The sequence below is a fragment of the Triticum aestivum genome, chromosome 2D (assembly GCF_018294505.1).
Source record: "Triticum aestivum cultivar Chinese Spring chromosome 2D, IWGSC CS RefSeq v2.1, whole genome shotgun sequence".
In the NCBI taxonomy this organism is placed as follows: Eukaryota; Viridiplantae; Streptophyta; class Magnoliopsida; order Poales; family Poaceae; genus Triticum; species Triticum aestivum.
Window position 1 is genome coordinate 278,078,490 of NC_057799.1, and position 22,473 is coordinate 278,100,962.

The following is a 22,473-nucleotide window of genomic DNA, read 5'->3' on the forward strand; positions in this document are numbered from 1 at the left end:
CCTGCGAATGTTTGAAGAAAGAAGGAGCAACGATCTGCTGGAAATATTGAAAAGTGTGCAAGTTATGGTTGGGCAGAATGGAAACCAGAATGACCATCACTCCAAGCTGTCAGATTTTCAGCGAACCAAGCCTGCCAGTTTCAGCCAAGTTATTGATCCATTGGACGCCGACGACTGGCTAAGGACTATTGAGAGGAAACTGGAGATTGCTCGCACTGAAGAGGGAGACAAGGTTCCCTTCACAACGCATTATCTCGAAGGAGCTGCCGCAATATGGTGGGATAATGCTAAGGCAATATGGCCCACGGACGAGGAAATTACTTGGACAAAATTCAAGGACCATTTCCGCAAGTATCATATTCCCACCGGGATTATGAAAATCAAGCAGCGCGAATTCCTCGCCCTCACTCAAGCCAGCATGATCGTCAACGAGTATCTGAATAAATTCAACCATTTGGCCCGCTATTCTCTCCACGATGTGGCGACAGAAGAACGGAAGATCGACAGGTTTCTTGGAGGACTGAATCAGCATCTCAGGTGCACTCTCAGCATGTTTGATTTTCCGGACTTCCTGACTCTGGTGAACAAGGCCCTCATCGCAGAAAGGGAACACAAGCTCCTCCACGACAACAAGCCAGTTGTTAACGACCACAAGCGCAAATTCGAGCCGAAGAAGGATATGCAACCAGTGCAGAAGGCTCGTACTTGGCAACAGACTCAAGTTGAGTACAAACCCAACTGGCAGCAGAATGTCAAAAAGACTACCACTCAAATCAAGAATGTCGTGACGAGCCCGGTGCGCGAAGATTGTCAGCGCAACAATTCATGCTTCAGCTATGGTCAAACCGGACACTACGCCAGACAGTGTCCCAAGAACAACAAACAAGCAGCTCCATTCCATCCGCAAGTCAACTACATGGAGCCATATTCCGCCCCAGATATGATCTAGGGGCAAATCCATCATATCTGTGCAGACGAAGCCCAAGAGGACCCGGAAGTCATCATTCGTATGTTCCTTGTTAACGACATCCCCGCCGTAATTTTATTTGACTCTGGGGCTTCCCACTCTTTTATTTCGCAGAGTTTTGCTTCCCAAAACAATTTTCCTTGCTCGATTTTGGAAAGCACATGCGGGTACAATCCCCGCGATCCCTACTCAAAAGCAATCTCGTCTGCCGTAATTTGGAAATTGACATCAAGGGTGTCAAGTTTCCCACATCCTTGATAATCATCAACTCCAACAAATTGGATGTTATTCTGGGCATGAATTGGTTAACCCAATACCAAGTATGCATCAGCTGTGCGACCAGAGAAGTTACCCTAAAAAATACGGAAGGTCGCACCACAAGTTTTTATGCCCGCAAGCGCATACCCACGAAAGATATGGTTTTCACAGCCGTGGCAGAAGAGGTGGAATTAATTCCAGTGGTCAGTGAGTATCCAGATGTATTTCCTGAAGAATTACCAGGCATGCCACCAGACCAAGAACTGGAGTTTGCAATTGATTTGGTGCCTGGAACTAGCCCGATCCACAAGAAATACTATCAGATGCCTTCATCAGAATTGGTGGAATTGAAGAAACAACTGGATGAGATGCTACAGAAAGGATACATCCGTCCAAGCTCTTCACCATGGAGGACCCCATAGTAGCCGGGCAAAATGGCTGAACTTGATAAGGCCGTACGAGAGGCGAGTGAAGCTCGGTCTGAATCTAGGGCAGCTCGTGAAGAGATTCGGCAGGCTAAGGAGATAGCGGCCGGTAAGCCCTTTTTGCTTCAGACTAAGTTTGACAATCCGGACTATGCTCAGCTAAACCAGGTCTGGAGTTCTCCGGCTGAATTTTTGGACTTGCCGAAGAGTTCTTCCGATGCGGCGCAATTTTACCAAGCGCAAGAGGGGTATGCAACGGAGAAGCTTTTCTGGTCACAATTTGGCGCATCAAAGCGCCCTCTGTTGCTGAATGAACAGATGTCCCAATGGGCCGAGCTTCATAGGATATCTGGCGACGCCATGAAGAACGTCATAATCCGGTTGTGGCCGAGTTAGCCTGTTCCCAAGAGCTATTTTGGCCTGGTGCGGCGTCTTGTTGATGCGGTGCCGCGTATCGATGCTGCGAAGCGGTCGGCGTGCATTGAGGGTGCACGGATGGCCTTTGCCCGTGTCAAGACGTTCTGGGGGAAGATGAAGGCCGTTGATGTTGCGGTGAAGAGTCCGCCCAAGGGCAAGGCCCGTAATGAGCCGGAGCATTATTTTCAAGACGTCCTGGAAGCCGCCCGCCTGATAGAGGGTCAATGCTCGAAGAACATAATGTTCGAGTGAGGTGTATTAGAATTGTAAAAGACAATTTTATAATTGATCTATTTTTATATTTCTGCTCGAAAGCTTGAATTCCTCCCGTGCGGCCGTTTTAATATAATCTGAAAGTTTTCCAGTCGTCAGCTTCAGCCCCCTCGTAAGAAGTACGGGGGTGTTCGGAAAAGCATTTAATCACTCTTTATCCAATGTCTTGGTCCATAAAGGAGGTGATAATGCAGCGAACCAGGCAATCGGACTATAAGGCGCTAACACTTTCACTTAGCCATAGGAGTTTTATGGTGGGGCTACGACATGGCCCCTGGTATGTATGCGGCGTATAATGTCTTGCATATTTGATCTGAAAAAGATCCCTCGTGTGACACGGAGAATCGCTAAGGATTCCAAGAAGTCGTCAAGTGGTTGATCAGCTCTCGCCGCATCATGACAGTCAGTTTTCGGCTTTCTCTACTGAGGTGCTCGTCCGGTTTAGACCAGGGCACAATCGCAGTAGTTCTCCCTTTACTACCCTAGCCGATAGAGCGGAACATAGGGTAGCAAGCACAGGATCTGGGCAACCCAACTATTGACCCAAGACAATGATTCGGAGCTGATGCATATAAGGCCAAACTTGCGACGCCGAAGTACGCTATAGAGCTGTTCGGACTTTTGCTGGCAACTCTTTCGTTCCCATACTGAGCCCCTGGCAGGGTATGCCGAGGTGTACCTATAACGCAGCCGTTGAGGCCGTACTCATTGTTGAAAGAGTATGAAAGATTACTTCAGACGAGGTTTACTAGGAGCGGAGCAATATGCCAATGACGAATTTATGTATATATAATAAAAAAGAAACCACAAGCCTGGCTATTTGACATGCTCGGGGTCGGGAACAGAGGAAAAAGGGCATAGTACAGGCTCGGAATAAAGAGTGCGGTCTACAAAAAGTTATTTTGGACCTCCTGTCGCACGTCTGCGCCGCCCGTCCTCGGGGAGGGGAATCCTTAACGGAAGTAGCCCCTTAGGTGAGTGTACGGATCCGAACTCCGATAGGGTCCGTTGTAGATGCTGTCGTGTTGGTCACCTGTTCTTTAAGAAATGATACAAAAAAATAAGAAAAACGGACAAAAACGTTACGGGGATTCTTACAGGGTTGTCCATATTGTGCTTCCGCCGATGCCCATGGTATCTTGAGTGCGTAGTGATGTACGCGTGGTGTTAATCTCGCAGGTATGGTAGGTGGGTGGCAGAAGCCGAACTGCTATTTCCGTTCCGGGAGTGGTCGAACTTCGGAAGGAAACTGCTTCTGGCCCCTGATGTTCGGCTGGCGAGCTGCTCCGTTGTCTTTATCGCCTGGTGGCCTCCTCCCCTTGCTATCGGCGGTAAGCTTGCTTGCCTGCTTGAGGACCCAACAGTTTCTGTTGGTATGGTTAGCTGGCTTATTAGGATGACCGTGAATCTGACAAGGTCGGTCCAATATTCTGTCAAGGGTGGATGATCCATCCTGGTTTGCCTTTAGTGGCTCCTTCCGTTGACCGGGTTTCGGATTGTGAAATCCGGCGTTGACCGCTGTGTCGCGTAATCTTTCAGTATTGTTGCAACTGTTGTGTTCGGTTCGTCGTGGTTTGCCGTTACCGTCTCGAATTTCGGAAGTGCCCGGGTCGCTGGCGTTGTTGCTTTTACGAGCGAGCCAGTTGTCTTCTCCCGCACAAAAGCGAGTCATTAGAGCGGTAAGGGCTGTCATGGATTTGGGTCCTTCCTGGCCGAGGTGACGCGCTAGCCATTCGTCCCGGATGCCATGTTTGATGGCCGCGAGGGCTTCTGCGTCCGGACAATCAACAATTTGGTTCTTTTTGACTAAGAACCTAGTCCAGAGCTCCCTGGCTGACTCGCCGGGCTTCTGGACAATATGACTTAAGTCATCGGCATCTTGTGGCCGGACATATGTTCCTTGCAAGTTGTCTCGAAAGGCGTCTTCCAAGTCTTCCCAGCTACCAATAGAATTTTCTGGCAAACTGTTTAGCCAGTACCGAGCTGACCCTTTAATCTTGAGAGGTATGTATTTAATGGCATGAAGGTCGTCTCCGCGAGCCATGTGGATATGGAGGAGGTAATCCTCAATCCATACCGCGGGATCTGTTGTTCCATCGTATGATTCGATGTTAATGGGTTAAAACCTGTCTGGAAATTCATGCTCCATTACCTCGTCAGTGAAGCAGAGAGGGTGTGCGGCTCCTCTATATTGAGCCACACTATGAAGCACCTCCGGCAGACTCCGATTACAGAGTTCGGACCGGGCGTGGTCGGCTCTGTTGTGTCCGAATAGGTGACCATCATCACCGGTCGGGGCATGTCCCCGCGATTTGTGTATTGACTTCGTGTGTCCTGTTCTACCCTCCAGGTCCTGTTGGATGTTGCAAGTGTTCCTCCGAGCTGTTTTTTTCTTGTTTTGACGGCCGGATGGGTTGGTATGGTGCTCTGCTTGGGCTGCTGCTTTATCCGGACCGAACTGTGGTCGGCCTACATCATTATTCGATGGTGGTGTGGGCTCCGACGCCCTGCCATCGTATTGAGGGAGCCACCTACTCTTCGGGTGGCTCTTGTCTGGGCTGCTAAGGCGGTATTCTTCGGCGGCCAAGACCTCGGTCGATCTATCATTGAGCAAATCTTGGCTCGCTTAAAGCTGCAGCTGCTTTTTCCTTAGGCTCCTTGCAGTGGCTATGAGCAGGCGTTTTAAAGCGCTCCTGCTCGAGAGGTTCTTTAGGCACGATAAAATCCTCATTGCCGAGGATCTCCTCTTCCTCGGAGAGTGGGAGATAATTGCTATCCTCTAAGTCTCCATATGTGGCCTGTTCATCAGGGTTGTCTTGCCCGCCTTCCTGTTCCTCCTGTTCGGATCCTACCTCAACAGGGTCTTCATCGTCCAGAGTGTTATCTTCTCCAGTGCTACTATTATTTTCTCTTGAGCGTCGTGACTTAGAGCGGCGCAGGGCGCGCCGGTGTTCGGATTGTGTACCAGGAGGTTTATCCTCAACTGGGTCCTTCTTGTCATTGTCGAAAGCGTCGTTGGGTGTGTCTATCATACACACGTCGTACCATGAAGTGGCCATCCCGCGTCTAGCGGGTATTGAGTTCTGGCCTTGCTCCTCATCGTCGTCCATACCGTTGATGTCTTCGAGACCGTGGTCAAGTGTGTTGGTTGGGTTTTCGACAGTGGCTATGAAGTGGGTGGCGGGTGGGAAGCAGAATTCTCCATCATCGGCCGCAAGTTCGAACCGAACATAGTTCGGTGGCGAGTCGCCCGCCAGAGATAGGTTTTTAGTGAGTTTAGTACATCAACCATGGGCGAGTGTTGGAAAACATCTGCGGCGCTGAACTTGAAGATCAATAACCGATTGAGTTCGGTATCTGCGGACTCGCAGTGTTTGGAACCTGTCGCTGGGGACGAGTCAGGGGTTCCGCTGATGCGGATATCATATGCAGTAGAATCTGTGTGCGGCTCCAACGCCGCAGAATCGGTAGCCCCCATGATGGGGTTGAGCTTCCCATCCTGGGATGACTCGATCTGCTCTAGATCTAAGGCCAGAGTAGCTGCAGGAGCTATCTCCTAGATGCGGCCCGATGACAGGTTTAAGCCATGTCCATCGGGGCGGCGGGGAGCGATTGCCGCAGTCTCGAATCCGTCGAAGATCAAGTCTCCACGGATGTCCGCAACGTAGTTCAAGCTTCCGAATCTGACCTGATGGCCAGGGGCATAGCTGTTGATCTGCTCCAGATGGCCAAGCGAGTTGGCCCGTAGTACGAAGCCGCCGAACACAAAGATCTGTCCGGGGAGAAAGGTTTCTCCCTGGATAACGTCATCATCGATGATTGAAGGGGCCATCAAACCTTTTGTCGACGGCATAGTGGAACTCTCAATGAAAGCACCAATGTCGGTGTCAAAACCGGCGGATCTCGGGTAGGGGGTCCCGAACTTTGCGTCTAGGATCGATGGTAACATGAGACGGGGGACACAATGTTTACCTAGGTTCGGGTCCTCTCTATGGAGGTAATACCCTACTTCCTGCTTGATTGATCTTGATGAATATGAGTATTACAAGAGTTGATCTACCACGAGATCGTAATGGTTAACCCTAGAAGTCTAGCCTATTTGAATATGGTAATGTCTGTATCCTTTCCGGACTAACCCCTCCTGTTTATATAGACACCGGGGGGATCTAGGGTTTACATGGGGTCGGTTACATAAGAAGGAATCTTCACAGCTGGTCGCCTAGCTTGCCTTCCACGCCAAGGAAAGTCCAATCTGGACACGGGTAGAGTCTTCGGCCTTCGTATCTTCACAGCCCATCAGTCCGGCCCAATGAATAACAGGCCGGACGCCCGAGGACCCCTTAGTTTAGGACTCCCTCAGGGATCACCAGCGATTTTCGTGGACAAAAAGGATGGCAGTCTACGAACGTGCGTAGACTACCGACAGCTAAATGACGTCACCATCAAGAACAAGTATCCACTGCCAAGAGTTGACGATCTGTTTGATCAACTCAGCGGGGCCAAAGTATTCTCCAAAATTGATTTGAGGACCCGATATCATCAGCTCAAGATAAAGAAGGAGGATATTCCTAAGACCGCGTTCACCACTCGGTACGATCTTTATGAGTATACCGTTATGTCCTTTGGCCTCACCAACGCCCCAGCTTTCTTCATGCATATGATGAACAAGGTGTTTATGGATTTCTTGGACAAATTTGTGGTGGTGTTCATTGACGACATACTCATTTACTCCAAGAGCAAAGATGAACACAAGGAGCAACTCTGAGCTGTTTTACAAAGGCTTCGGGACCATCAACTTTATGACAAATTTAGCAAATGTGAGTTTTGGCTCCAGCAAGTGGGATTTCTCGGGCATGTCCTCTCGGCAGAAGGGATCTCAGTGGATCCAAGCAAGGTGAAGGATGTACTTGATTGGTCCGCACCCACAACAGTTTAAAAAATCCAGAGTTTCCTCGGACTAGCCGGATATTATCGCAGTTTTATTGAAGGATTCTCCAAGATCTCCAAGCCATGACTGAGCTCCTAAAGAAGGATAAGAAATTTGACTGGACTGAGGACTGCGAACGGAGTTTCAATGAATTAAAAATCAGGCTGACGTCCGCACCAGTACTGACTCTTCCAGACATCTACCGCAGTTTTGATGTCTACTGCGACGCATCCAGAAAAGGACTTGGATGTGTACTCATGCAAGATGGCAAAGTTGTGGCTTATGCATCCCGACAACTACGGCAACACGAAGGAAACTATCCGACTCATGATTTTGAACTGGTCGCGGTGGTGCATGCTTTGAAGATCTGGAGACACTATCTAATTGGAAAGAAGTGCCAGATATTTACCGACCACAAGAGTCTCAAGTATATATTCACTCAGCCCGATTTGAATCTTCGACAGTGAAGATGGCTCGAGTTGGTTAAGGACTACGACCTCGGAATAAATTATCACCCGGGCAAAGCTAATGTGGTGGCTGACGCCCCCAGCCGCAAACCAGCCAACCTTAATGCTCTCATGGATTCGTTGCCTCCTGAGCTTTACGGACAAATCACTCAACTCAATTTTGTGATCACCGATGGCTGTCTTGCCAACATATTAGAAGTTGCCCCTACTCTCGAAGAAGAAATCCACAGTGCTCAGGGAGATGATAAGTTATTGCAAGTATATGTCCAGAAGATGCACTAAGGGCATGCACCGGATTTCTCTAGGGATCAAAGGGGTTCGCTCAGGTTTCGAGGTAGGCTTTGCGTGCCCAAGCAAGAAAGTCTGAAGAAGAAGATATTGGCAGAAGTGCAGGAAGCACCATACTCAATTCACCCGGGTGGTACCAAGATGTATGAAGACCTTCGTCAAGTATTCTGGTGGGATGGAATGAAGAAAGACATCGCATACTTTGTGGCTTGTTGCGATATATGCAACAAGGTAAAGGCGGAACACCAAAAACCTGCCGGACTCCTCCAACCTCTGCCGGTATCACAATGGAAATGGGATGATATCTGCATGGATTTCATCACCGGATTACCTAGGTCTCATCGAGGAAACGACGCAATATGGGTCATAGTGGACACCTTAACAAAGGTGGCACACTTCCTTCCCATCCATACCACATACCATGCAAATCAACTCCCACAGCTGTATGTGTCAAGAATCGTCAGTCTGCATGGAGTACCTAAGACTATCACCTCCGACAGGGGATCTCTCTTCACCTCCGCATTTTGGTCCCGACTGCATCAAGCCTTGGGGACCGCTCTGAAGTACAGCACGGCTTATCATCCTCAGACAGATGGACAGACTGAGCGAGTAATCAAATACTCGAAGATATGCTCCGGGCATGTGCATTGGCCCAAGGAACCAAGTGGGAAGACTGTCTGCCCTACGCAGAGTTTTCCTACAACAATAGTTTCCAGACCAGCTTAAGATGTCACCTTATGAAGCTTGTATGGCTGGAAATGCCGCACTCCATTGAACTGGTCCCAAACTAGAGACAGCCGTATTTTCGGGACTGATTTAATGCTCGAAGCGGAGAAGCAAGTCAAGGAAATCGGAGAGAGACTACAGCTGGCCAAATCACGACAGAAAAGCTACTATGATGCCAAACACCGTCAGATCAGCTTCGAACCCGGAGAACACGTATATCTCCGAGTCACCCCTATGAAAGGAGTCAAGAGGTTTCAGACTCGCGGAAAATTGGCACCCAGATACATCGGTCCGTTTCCAGTCATGGCCAGAGTCGGAACAGTTGCATATCAGTTGGAGTTGCCACCGGAACTATCAGAAGTACACAATGTGTTTCATATCTCGCAGCTGAGAAGATGCATCTCGCCACCAGAGAAAAGGACTGATATGGCAGAGATAGAATTGGCTAAGGATTTGACTTATGAGGAAAAGCCAATCAGAATATTGGATCAGACAGAAAGAGTCACTCATAGCAAAGAACTAAGGTTTTACAAGGTTCAGTGGGAGCATCACACCGAAGAGGAAGCAACCTGGGAAAGAGAGGAATTTTGAAGGACTGCATACCCAGAATTGTTTTCCCAAGCAACCAAATCTCGAGGACAAGATTCATCCTAAGTGGGGGAGGTTTGTGACAGCCTGGATTTTGCCTTCTCTCTTTTTCCGGACTTGCCTTCTCTCTGTTTTCGCACTTGGTTTTTGCCTTGCTTTGATTTGGGTTTTGGAATCATTTCAAATCGACTTGTCAATTGGGCATATCCTTAACTTTCACCCAAGTGACCTATCTACTCCTCATTAAACTTTATTCCTCTGATAAATCCCCAAAATAATCAAATGAATATTTTTCATAAAAGAAAAATATTCATTTTCTCTCTGAAATTCAATTCAGAAACTTGTGCTCCAAAGCAACCCCAATTTTTCTTGCTCCCAAAAATCTAAAATAGTTCCTGAATATTCTCTGTCCCTTGGCACACCTTCGCAAGAAAAAATATTGCGTGACTTTTTGTAATATTTTTGCTATAGAAAATCATTTCTCTTCTGGCCCAAAATTCCAGTTTATACAGCAAGTACATTTTTCCTTGATCCTTTGGCCCTGATCTTTCTTGAGCTTAAACACCCTCCTAAGAAAACCTAAACCCTAGGAGATCAGCCCTAATGGCCTTCTAGAAGGTTGCTTAACTTGGCGACCAAGTTTCTAGTCAGAAACTTGCCAGCTTAGTAGAGTCAAATCTGGTCGGCCTGGGTTTGAGCTATCAACTTTCCTAGACTAAACACTGCGTGGACGAACGCGTGGACAAGGTTTGGCAGCGTTTGGGCATCGTCTTGACCATGCAAGCGTGGTGACCGCGTGAAGACACGGTGCCTGGCAGCGTCTCGACGAGCAATGGATGGCGACTTCCTCTCTGTTCAGCGCGTGCTTGTTCCAGCCCTCGCCGACGCCTGCCGCGCCGCGCCACACCACCGACCTCGACCCATCGCCCTTGACATCTCCCTGGCGCTCGCCGACGCCGGAGATGCCGCAGCAAGCACGGGCACGTCGCGGCCAAAAGCCACAGTGCGCGTGTGCACTTGTCCGCTTCTCCCACCACCTCCTGTGCTCGTGGGAAGCTCATGCATTGACGCTGCGTGCTTGCCCCCTCACACTGGAGCTTTTCATCATCGTTCGCCACCCCTCCAGAGAGCTTCGGCGGCGATACGCCCCCCTCGCTCTGGCTATTTATAGCGACCCCCTCCTCCATTCCTAGCCACGCACCACTCCACACCACCTCCACGAACACGTAGACGGGCCACAACTCGATCGGGCAGGCCTCTGGCCGTCGCCCCGACCAGAGAACTCCGGTGACCACTGCGGCAAGGCCACCGCTCTCCGGTGCCCCTCGAGCTCAAGCAGCTACTTAGGCGGGGCATTGGGGGTCCGTTGGTGCTGCCTGGACACCGCTGAGCCCTCGGAGCCGCCCCTAGCCGTTGTCTTCAACCACTCCGGCGAAACCCGTCCGCTACTGAGGGTTGCGAGCTTGACCGCGAGCAGCTCAGGCCACCCCAAGCCAAGCCACGGGTACGGGCAGGTGTGCCACGAGCCCAGCTTCAATCCTATCCCTCTAGCCTAGCCCCAAACCCCCTTGTCGCCGGCGTGAGCTCCGGCGAAACGCCGCCCCTCTCTGATCCCGATCCCCCTCTCTCTCTCCTGACAGGCGGGGCCCAGTGTCATCCTCAACCCTCGCGCCTGAAGCGGTACGAGTGGAGGCACACTCCCGCTTTACGCCCTCGACGTCACCCCCCAGGATTTCTGTTTAATTCAAAATTTATTCTGAAATTTGACTAAACTTTGACCAGCCACCATTTCTAAACCATAAGTCCAAATGAATTGATTCTTTTTGCATTGTCTTTGTTTCAGAACACTCTAGCAGCAAACCAAAAGGTGGATATTTCCTCGCTGTCTAGAATTTCTGGTGATTTTCAGAATGTGTTTTGATAATTGTTTTTGTGGTTTTTAAATTCATTTCAGAAGGAGAAGCTTGTCTTGAAGCAAACCAAGAGGGGCGTGATCCTCCTCTACACTAAGGCAAGCCACACCAGCATTTGGATGGTGTTATTTCAATATCTATGATTTTCTACTTGAATATGAGTTCTTATTTCCATTTAAAATTTGATAAATAAATCTGGTTAATTGTTAGTTATTTTACCATACTTCATATAATTGTTTTAGTTACTGGTTGACTACACGAACTTGTTTGGTTAAGTAGAGTAGACCTTGCACTACTTATATTGCTATGGAAACCAATGATAGTTATCTTATTAAGTGATATTTTCATTTAAATGATGAACTAATAGAAATATTGCTTCATATAAAAATGAGTTATAACCAGAGTAGTTTTGATCCTGAGTATTGCAAGATAATTATGTTGTTAAGTTTGATCCATGTCTTTGAGTTGTTCGATTTGCATGACGAGTAGTTGCATGAGTATGGCATAGTATTATTATTATTTTATAAAAAGTTTTTTCCAAAGTTAAACTTGATTAAGTTCAACTTGAATATGATGTTGATCACATCATGGTGCCACCAAATCGGGTTTTTATTCAGTGCGACCACATTTACCTTGTCGGAAGGTCTGGATTTGGTCCTTTGTTGTGCATCTCACCGGTGCCTCCCACGAGGGAAGGTTATGGGTGTGCATACCCTGACCCGGTAAGCAGACATAACCTTGTGTGCTCGTTTTTGTTTTTATGGTACCTTGTCCCCGTTTGGGACCGTTTTGCCACGACGGTGGCCGTTGGTGTCTTTGGTAGACACGGGGGCACCCAAGACCTAGCCCTGAGAGGGAGTTGGTCGGAGTGGCCAGGAGAGTGCCATGACAAAGGGAGGGTTTCATCGGAATGCTTTGGTCCACCCGAATGGGAGTGCGAGGCCAAGGTTCCGTAGTGTGGGTAAAGTGCGTTACCTCTGCAGAGTGTATTCAATCTATCGATAGCCTTGTTTGTGTAGGTGCAAGGGACTCGTGCATGGTCTCCTACTGGATTGATACCTTGGTTCTCAAAAACTAAGGGAAATACTTACGCTACTTTACTGCATCACCCTTTCCTCCTCAAGGGAAAACCAACGCAGTGCTCAAGAGGTAGCACGGACGTGGCGAGAGCAAGGGCAAGTGGGGAGCGACATTGGGCCGGTGGGGGCTTATGAGGATAGGGAAAGCTGGGTCATGGTGCCATTGGAGAACGTTGGGAACCATTAATTATAGGCGGAAGGTAGGTGAACCAGCGTGTTGCGGGAAACGCGACGGTCATCAGAATTCAATGCATAAGCAGGCATGGATTAGCACGCCAGCTTGCCGTGGAAAACTAGAAAAAAATGAAATTTTGACTGTGTCATCCCGTCCTGTCCCATCAGTGGTGCGTCCCGTCCGTGCTGGGTCGCACATCGGCATGATGGTCAAATGAGTGCACTCAATTCATCCAGACGAGGTACGTGCGTGATCGGCTGGTTATTCACGTAGGATCAAGTCGGCGGATAGTGTAGGTGTAGGATCGCAATAGCTGATGAACGTTTGCTGGGAGATAAGGCATTTGTGAACGATTTTGCTGGCAGTTTCTTCAGATTCGCATGGCATTTTCTTCAGAACATCATGTCAGTATCCTCAGAGGTAGGCATTTTTATTCAAAAAACGGCCACATTCAGATCTTGCGTTGCAACTAAAACTGCCAGGGGCATATTAGTAGGCTAGCTAGTGATCGATCAGTAACTTGTAAACACTGAGCGAACAGAAATAAGGAACTGCTGGTAACTTGTAAACACTAAGCACACATAAATAAGGATGACACTGTGCACGGTAGTAAGAGTCGATCCGTTCAAAATGTTCAGACGAGACTCACAGGCCTGGCATTGTAATATGTTCATAGTAACCCAAATTCACAATCAACTAGTACGATTTCCATACATAAGATCAACATGTTAATGCATCTCAATGATTCACTGTCTGTGCAACAAACCCCATGTGTATGTTGCCCGGACTGTACATGGGCTCAAGGGCGAGGTTGCAGCATGCAAGACAAGGCCAGGCAAAAGAGATAGCTCTTTGAGGAATCAAAGGGTGGATCAATAAGACCAAGACGAGACAAAGGAGCAAGATATAACTAAGGAAAAACCTCCCTTGCCGGGCAGGCGAGCCAGGCGAGGTCGAGGCTACCCCAAGGACAAGTCACAAAACCACCCCGGCAGGCTTGCCGGGGATGCCGAGGGCATATTACCCCGCTAAGTCTCCACCGCTCCACCTCACAGCGACGCAAGTCACCTATTGTGACAGCCTGGATTTTGCCTTCTCTCTTTTTTCCGAACTTGCCTTCTCTCTGTTTCCGGACTTGGTTTCTGCCTTGCTTAGATTTGGGTTTTGGAATCATTTCAAATGGACTTGTCACTTGGGCATATCCTTGACTTTCACCCGAGTGACCTATCTACTCCTCATTCAACTTTATTCCTCTGATAAATCCCCAAAATAATCAAATGAATATTTTTCATAAAAGAAAAATATTCATTTTCTCTCTGAAATTCAATTCAGAAACTTGTGCTCCAAAGCAACCCCAATTTTTCTTGCTCCCAAAAATCTGAAAAAATTCCTGAATATTCTCTAGACCTTGGCACACCTTCCCAAGCAAAAATATTGCATGACATTTTGTAATAGTTTTGCTATAGAAAATCATTTCTCTTCTGGCCCAAAATTCCAGTTTGTACAGCAAGTACATTTTTCCTTGATCCTTTGGCCCTGATATTTCTTGAGCTTAAACACCCTCCTAAGAAAACCTAAACCCCAGGAGATCAGTCCTAATGGCCTTCTAGAAGGTTGCTTAACTTGGCGACCAAGTTTCTGGTCAGAAACTTGCCAGCTTAGTAGAGTCATATCTGGTCGGCATGGGTATGAGCTATCAACTTTCCTAGACTAAACACTGCATGGACGAACGTGTAGACAAGGTTTGGCAGCATTTGGGCGTCGTCTTGAACATGCCAACGTGGTGACCGCGTGAAGACACGGTGCCTAGCAGTGTCTCGACGCGCTCTGGATGGTGCCTTCCTCTTTGTTCAGCGCGTGCTCGTTCCAGCGCTCGCCGACGCCTGCCGCGCGATGCCACTGACCCCGACCCATCGCCCTTGACCTCTCCCTGGCGCTCGCCGATGCCGGAGACGCCTCAGCAAGCACGGGCATGTCGCAGCCAAAATCCACAGTGCGCGCGTGCACTTGTCCGCTTATCCCACCGCCTCGTGTGCTCGTCCGCGAGCGTCGGAAGCTCCTGCGTTGACGCTGCGTGCTTGCCCCCTCGCATTGGAGCTTTTCGTCGCCATTCGCCGCGCGTCCAGAGAGCTCCGGCGGCGACACGTCCCCCCTCGCTCCATTCCTATCCTATCCCTCTAGCCTAGCCCCAAACCCCCTCGTCGCCGGCGTGAGCTCCGGCGAAACGCCGCCCCTCTCTGATCTCGATCCCCCCCTCTCTCTCCTGACGGGCGGGGCCCAGTGTCAGCCTCACCCCTCGAGCCCGAAGCGGTACGATTGGAGGCACACTCCCGCTTTACGCCTTCGACGTCACCCCCCAGGATTTCTGTTTAATTCCAAATTTATTCTGAAATTTGACTAAACTTTGATCAGCCACCATTTCTAAACCATAAGTCCAAATGAATTGATTCTTTTTGCATTGTCTTTGTTTCAGAAAACTGTAGCAGCACACCAAAAGGTGGATTTTTCCTTGCTGTCTAGAATTTCTGGTGATTTTCAGAATGTGTTTTGATAATTGTTTTTGTGGTTTTTAAATTCTTTTCAGAAGGAGAAGCTTGTCTTGAAGCAAACCAAGAGGGGTGTGATCCTCCTCTACACTAAGGCAAGCCACACCAGCATTTGGATGGTGTTATTTCAATATCTATGATTTTCTACTTGAATATGATTTCTTATTGGCATTTAAAATTTGATAAATAAATCTGGTTAATTGTTAGTTATTTTACCATACTTGATATGCTTGTTTTAGTTACTGGTTGACTGCATGAACTTGTTTGGTTAAGTAGAGTAGACCTTGCACTAGTTATATTGCTATGGAAACCAATGATAGTTCTTTTATTAAGTGATATTTTCATTTAAATGATGAACTAATAGAAATATTGCTTGATATAAAAATGAGTTATAACCAGAGTAGTTTTGATCCTGAGTATTGCAAGATAATTATGTTGTTAAGTTTGATCCATGTCTTTGAGTTGTTTGATTTGCATGACGAGTAGTTGCATGAGTATGGCATAGTATTATTGTTATTTTATAATTTTTTTTGCCAAAGTTAAACTTGATTAAGTTCAACTTGAATATGATGTTGATCACATCATGGTGCCACTGAATCGGGTTTTTATTCAGTGCGACCACATTTACCTTGTGGGAAGGTCTAGATGCTGTCCTTTGTTGTGCATCTCACCGGTGCCTCCCGCGAGGGAAGGTTACGGGCGTGCATACCCTGGCCCGGTAAGCAGACATAACCTTGTGTGCTCGTTTTTGTTTTTATGGTACCTTGCCCCCGTTTGGGACCGTTTTGCCACGACGGTGGCCGTTGGTGTCTTTGGTAGACACGGGGCCACCCAAGACCTAACCCTGAGAGGTAGTTGGTCGGAGTGGCAGGGAGAGTGCCATGACAAAGGGAGGGTTTCGTCGGAATGCTTTGGTCCACCCAAATGGGAGTGCGAGGCCAGGGTTCCATAGTGTGGGTAAAGTGCGCTACCTCTGCAGAGTGTATTCAATCTATCGATAGCCGCGTCCTCGGTTATGGGAATAACTCGTGAGTAAGTCACACCATGGATCAACTTTTAAAATTAATCTTGCAAACTAAATGATTGTTGGGATGCATTGTTGTTCGAGCGAATCATGAACTCGTGAGTTGTTCATGAGTTGTTGGTTTCAGATGTGACCCCGGTATGGTCACCGTTTGGGTTATGAGGTAACCGTCTGGTAAGCGAGTCCGTGAGACTCAATGCACGTATCGTTTGTATTGCATCTGTAGTAGTTCTTGCATTGCATTAATTTGATTAATTGTCATGATATTGTCTGTCATCATGCTTATGTTTGTTGTGAGCTTGCAAGTACATTCAATGTACTGACCTGGCGTGTTATGCCAGCTTTCAGGCAAGTCGGTTCGCATCGGAGCGCATCTCGTGTCTAGGCCGTGTCCACGTCAGTGTCCCTGTGCTATGGAGTTTCCACTTCGTCGTTCTTCCGCTGCCGCGTAGTTTGTGTTATCGAGGCCCCCGCCGTGTTCATTAAATAATGTACATACTGTCCAGCAGCACCGTGTGTGTGCCGCTTGGCCTCGTATCTCGATGTAATATCAGACTTATGTAATCCGCTAGCATCAATAAAGTGGTTGTTTCTGTACCATGTTGTTGTGTATTGCCAGAAGACTTGATCTCTGGGCTGACAATGCAAGGTAAACCGGTTGCTCTGAGCCGGGGTGCCACACCTATCGATGCGGTTTCGAGCCCCCAAGTGATTAAGTGGCTATTATTTGGCATGCGGCGGCCATTTCTGAGGAAATCACCTCCAAATGACTCCCGTCCAGGGACGTGTCACACAAGCAGGCGAGAATGTGGCCGAATGGCACGGCAAGGCTTGCCGGGCTATAACAATGATGTGACACTAAGTGGTGCATTTAATGTGCCTTGTCCTGTCTGCAGAGTTAGGTATGATAGCACTGTTCTCTATCTAATCAGTATGTAATGATTGATTTGCCATTGTGGTGACCCCTTGACCTATAAAAGGTCGGTCGTGACAATCTTAGAAAGGATCATACCCTTGTACACTCATACGCGGGTGGTAGCTCTCATCCCGAGGAAACCCTGCCGTGCTAGAGCGCTGCGTCTCACCATGGTCCCTTCATCAATCCACCGAAGTAGGAGTAGGGTTTTACGCCTCGTGGCGGCCCGAACCTGGGTAAAAACTGCCCGTGTCATTGCTGTCGCGCTGCTCTACACTCTCTGCTCTTTGTGTAATGTGCTCTTTCCCCTTGCCGAACCACAAGGGGCCGATGGTCCCATAGGTGGTCGTGATATTCCAGGACATTCACATATCATATAGAAATATGTAGCTCCAAAACCAAAGATCTAGAAAAAACATATGTTCTTGCTACTAACATGGATGCTTCTCTGGGCCAACATTCAGTACAGAGTGAAAGACAATCTTTTTGTGAAGTCTACATTTCCTCTTGCAAACACAAGTGGTTTCACCAACAACTTGAACCATGAGAATGAACAACACATGATGGAGGAACATCCACTCCAATATGAATTGGTCTTCTCTTGATCACACAGCGAGACTATTTTCAAAATACAAACTTTAACTTAGGCAAGATGATGCCCATTATATAATCAGACCAAAGCAATGAAGCACCTAGTGTTGGCCAGTAAATAGTACAGTACTACTTTTGTGCAGTCCGTGAGGTGACTATCCAATCTTTCTGTGTCTATTTTCAAATGGCACTGCATGAAGTGACTATACTATTCTCTTGTGCAGATCCAGCAAAATTGAGGTCACTTTGTTTGTTTTCCAAATAGAAACGGGCAGACATTTGTTTGCAAAAATATCAAGCAGCTAGTAAACATATACCTCACCTTGTATTTCGGTTTAAACACGTCTCTCCTAGTCGTTGTCGGCGTTCTGGGAACGGGGGTCCCCAGACCTGCCTGCCTGCGGCCGACGGCGTGGTTCCTCTACCGGCCTGGTACGACCCATCTTCACCAGCAAACACTCAAGACCCTCACGAGGGGCCAAGCCTCGCGAGGCAGATGACACAAGACCTCCTCAGGGGCGGCCTCACTAGGCTGGCTCGCTAGGAGCGGAGAGATCATGGCGAGGGGCACCTCATGAGGTTCCCGTGATGTGAGCCATGATGACCAAGGCCAGGCGGGTGCCAGCGGGCGCAGAGTACTGGTTTCCTCTTTGGTGCTAAAGAAGCAGGCACAGGCGAAGAGTCCCGAGGCATCAAGCAAAGGTTTCCATATCAGTGCAACAAGGCCAAGACCAGCAGGACGCCAGGACGGAGGTCATCGTGGAGCCCACGACGGCGTCACCACCCGAGCCTTTAGCAGGCGAAGACCGCCTTTTGTCATGATAGCTTGTACTAGCTGTCCCCCTTCAAATTGACCATTGTGGGATCCCTTCCCGCCTAACATTTGGGAAGAGGACCGGGGCCTCTATAAATAGGACTAGCCACCACCATAGGAGGGGGAGACTTGGGATCAGATCCATTCCACCTTCACACGCACAAGCTCACCGAGCTCAATAACACCTCCCCTCAGGAGGCTGTTCTTCCCTTGTACTTGTTCATCCTCAGCCTACAAGGCAATCCACCACACCACACTAGAGTAGGGTATTACACCACATCGGTGGCCTGAACCAGTATAAACTCTTGTGTCCCTTGTTCTTCGAGTTCGACGAGCTGAGCTTTGAGATCGTGGTGAGTGAGCGAGCTAGGGGGAGGGAGAGATCTTCGTGCACACCCCAGAGTTCGAACCTTAAGGGTTTTGCCGGAACCCGCAAACCGACATTTGGCGCGCCAGGTAGGGGTGCGCCGAAGCCTCTCTTCCATCAGCTGACGCGCCAACATTCCGCGGTGCCGATGTCCGACGACCCAAGGACCAACGCAGACCACTGGACAGCCTAGCCAGTTCAGGCGGCACCGTCCGCCCAAGAGGACCTCAACTCCGCGCTCCAAGCAGCCCGCGCACCGCCGAACACTGCGGGGCACGGGCCGGCGCCTTCCACCCTTACCCCGCGGCGCGCGCGGGCCGCCGCAAGGGCCTCGAGCTACACCGTGGCAACGGCGCCGCACACCCGACGGGAGCAAGCAAACATGAGAGCCGCACTCATAGTGGTGCGGGTGCTGCTGCGGTGCCGACTAGCAGAGTGCGGTCGCGATGCATTGCTGGAGCGTGTCGCTGAGCTGTTGGACGCCGCAACCAGGGGTTCGCCACCTTTCTGGTCCTTACCTATGCCTCAGGTTGTGGCCAGATCGCACGGTGGGCCTCGCCGCGCCTGCGTGCTTCCAGGCGTGCCAGGAGGTTTCACCGGCAACCACACAGCCAGCGGAGCCGGGCACCCAGCCGCGCCTGTGCCTCCCCTAGTGGGCGCAGTCACGAACGTTGCCCCCTATGGCCCTGCCATTCCCGGGGCGCCGCGCTAGGCCCGATGGCGTGGAGCGCGGGGCTGTTTCGACGGGGTTTCCGGGACGGCGGCTCCGGAGGCCTATGTGCCCCGCATGATGGACCGAGAGTACACGCCGGAGGATGACCCCGGCTCGTTCCTCGAGCCAGGTTGGGAAGAGGAAACGCTGGAAGTTGAGGCCTTCCAGGAGCCACCCAGGAGCCTCGCCGACCCCGCCGGCGACAAAAACTGCACGGTACCACTAATCTCTCAAGAGCAGGCTTACGCTAACAATGGGTCAGAGGTGGATCAGGTCACAGCGGTGGACGACGGCCCCAGTGCGGTAGCCTCCCTTCCACCAGGGGAAGCACACTGGGGCTGTGTGGGAGGGGCCTGGAGCAAGGCCCCTCTCCAAATCACACGGAGCAAGGCGTCGCCCAGAGGTAGGTCCTCTGTCGGGGAGGCACTGGCGAGCCTTCCCCCCGACAGAGAGCCCGTGGTCGCCGAGGGCGCCGCTAGCATCCCCTTTGCCCCTTGGCGTCCTCCTGGTTTTCGGACGCCCCAACGGTGGCGAGGGTGGCGCAAAACGGGGCCCTCGTCTGGCGATATGAAGCAAGGCTCATGCCTGTGAAGGTCTCCACTCGTGACACTCTCACATAATAATGAGTGGGGCTGTACATGCCCCGGAGTCTCCGGAGTGCCGCCCTCGGGCCTCGGGGGCTCCCGCCCATGTCCTAGTGGAAGCACCATGCTCCGTGCTGGCCGTCGACACTGTCCCCCAATGACTATACTCACAGCCAGTGAAAGCACTTAGCTCCGTGCTGGTGAGAAGACAAGAAGACTAGCTAGGTGCCGGACGCGACCATTTGCTTTTTCGACCTCTTTTCTGTAGCTCAAATTTGTAGCCTTTGATCTTGAATTTGAATTTCCATTGACAATCGTGGGGTGCATCCTTTCTCGTTCGTCTTGATTTCATGAGTTTCTGGATTCGTGCTTTGTTTTGAGATTTGCGTCCGCTACCTCCCCCATTTCGAAAACCTCGCGAGCGGGGGCTGGCCGCGGCATACATGCACTATGCATGCACCCCGCCATGACTGACGCTCGCTTCTCGCGAGGCCCTCTCGGGTGGACTAGCAGACCCCTCAGGAGACGAAAACCTCGCAAGCCCGCAAGGGACTCCCCTCAGAAGAAATGCACATTCGCAGCTGCCAAATCAGTTTGAAGCCCGACTGGACTAAAGTAAGTTACGGCAGCAAGCCCGCAAGGGGCTCGCAAGCTCACAAAAGCGCGTTTTGAGCCTAGCCTAAGGAGTAAAATGGTAGTCCGTTTACATGAGGGGCTACCCCTCCCCAAAATGCTCTTACATTGTGAGGGGCCGTGCCCGAGCTTTTGCACGCAGGTTCAAAATAAAGGAGCGCGGGCTCAGTCGGACATGTCGCTCGCCGTGTCTTCCGAGTCGCTCCTGGACATGCTGCTGGCGCTGTCGCTGGCGCTATCTTCACCGTCATCAACCGCGCCGCCCTCATCCGCCACGACCACCACCCCATCGTCATCAGAAGCAAAGGCCCTAACCAGAGCATCCACATTGTTGTCCACCCAACGAGCTAGGTTGTCCCGGATGACCTCAGGCACCGGGGCAATGGCGGCGTCAAAGTTAAAGTCAGGATTGGTGTTCAGAAGATGGCTGAAGACACGGGAGAATGCGCGCCCGAGGAGGCCTCGGCTCTTTTCGTCCACAAGCTCGCGAGTCCTCTCAGCCTCGTTCTCCAGGCGCGTCACGCCGTCGGCAAAGAAGCAAAGATGGCTGGCGTAATCCTCGGCATGGGGGTAGGGGCGTGCTCATCGCAGATGGCGCCTAGCGCCTGATTGGCCCTTGTTCTGAGGTCCCGAAGCATGGGAATATGCTCGCGCAGTAACGTCTACCGGCGGAGCGCCTCTTCCCCGCTCTGCTGCGCAAAGGACTCGGCGCTGGTAACCCGCTGCTGAAGCGGGAGCAGCTCGGTGCGGGCGGAGGCCAGCTCGGCCTGCATGGAAATTAAGGCAGCTGCTGCGGCCTTCTCGCGCTGCTCCGCCTCAGCCAACCTCGACCTAAGGGCGGCGGTCCTGCCCTCAGCTTTGGCCTCCACGATCTTGAGCTTCAGATCGTATATGTCGGCAAGATCGACACGAGCCTCGACCACTCTGTGGTCAACTTCCTCCTGGGTCCTGTCCTCGCGCGCGCTGGTAGCATTTTGCGCTTCGGCGACCTGGCACTCCCTCGTCTCCGACTGCTCAAGCTCGAGGCTGCGCTCAGTAGCCTCCAGCATCAGCGCCTCCTCCTGCCTCAATATCTCCCCCTCATCGGATGGCGACCCCTTCATCGATGCCAAGGCAGCCCCGCGTGCCTCCACTTGCTGCTCCAGGGAGGCATTTAGGGCCAGGAGCTCCTTCCTGTGCTTCTCGGCGACCTCGCGGAGGTGGTCTGCCTCCCCGGCCTCCTCCAAGGCCCGGGCGCTGGCCTTGCGCGAGGTTGCAAGGGATGCCTCGGCCTTCGTGTTGGTGTGCTCGTGCTGGACGAGCCCGAGCTTGATTGCCACCTTCAGTTGATGCCATTCATCCACTAGCCGGAGACCCTCAGCTTCAAGGTGGGCGTGGACGTCCGCGAGTTCTTCCCCAAGCCGACTCAGCGCACACATCGCCTCCTGGTAGAGCTCGTGGTGGACATCACCTCGCTTGCGCGCGAGCTCGAATGCATGACCGGGCCCGTCCCTCGAGCCGGAAGTCGTTGAATAGGTCCGAGGGGGCCCGCCTCCTCCCAGCAGGGGGCTGGGGGCTGGTGCCTTGCTGGACGCCCTTCGGGCCCTGTCGGGGCCCTCGGGTGGGAGCGGCTCATCACCTGAAGGAGAGGCCAGGGCTGAGGCCACCCAGCCGCGGTCGACAACCAGAGGAGGAGCCCTCGGCATGCCTGCTGCACCCCAAGCAAGGCCACGAAGGAGAGATAGCAAGAACGCGGGCTCGAGGCGCCAAGCAAGGCCACGAAGGAGAGATAGCCGACCTCGCG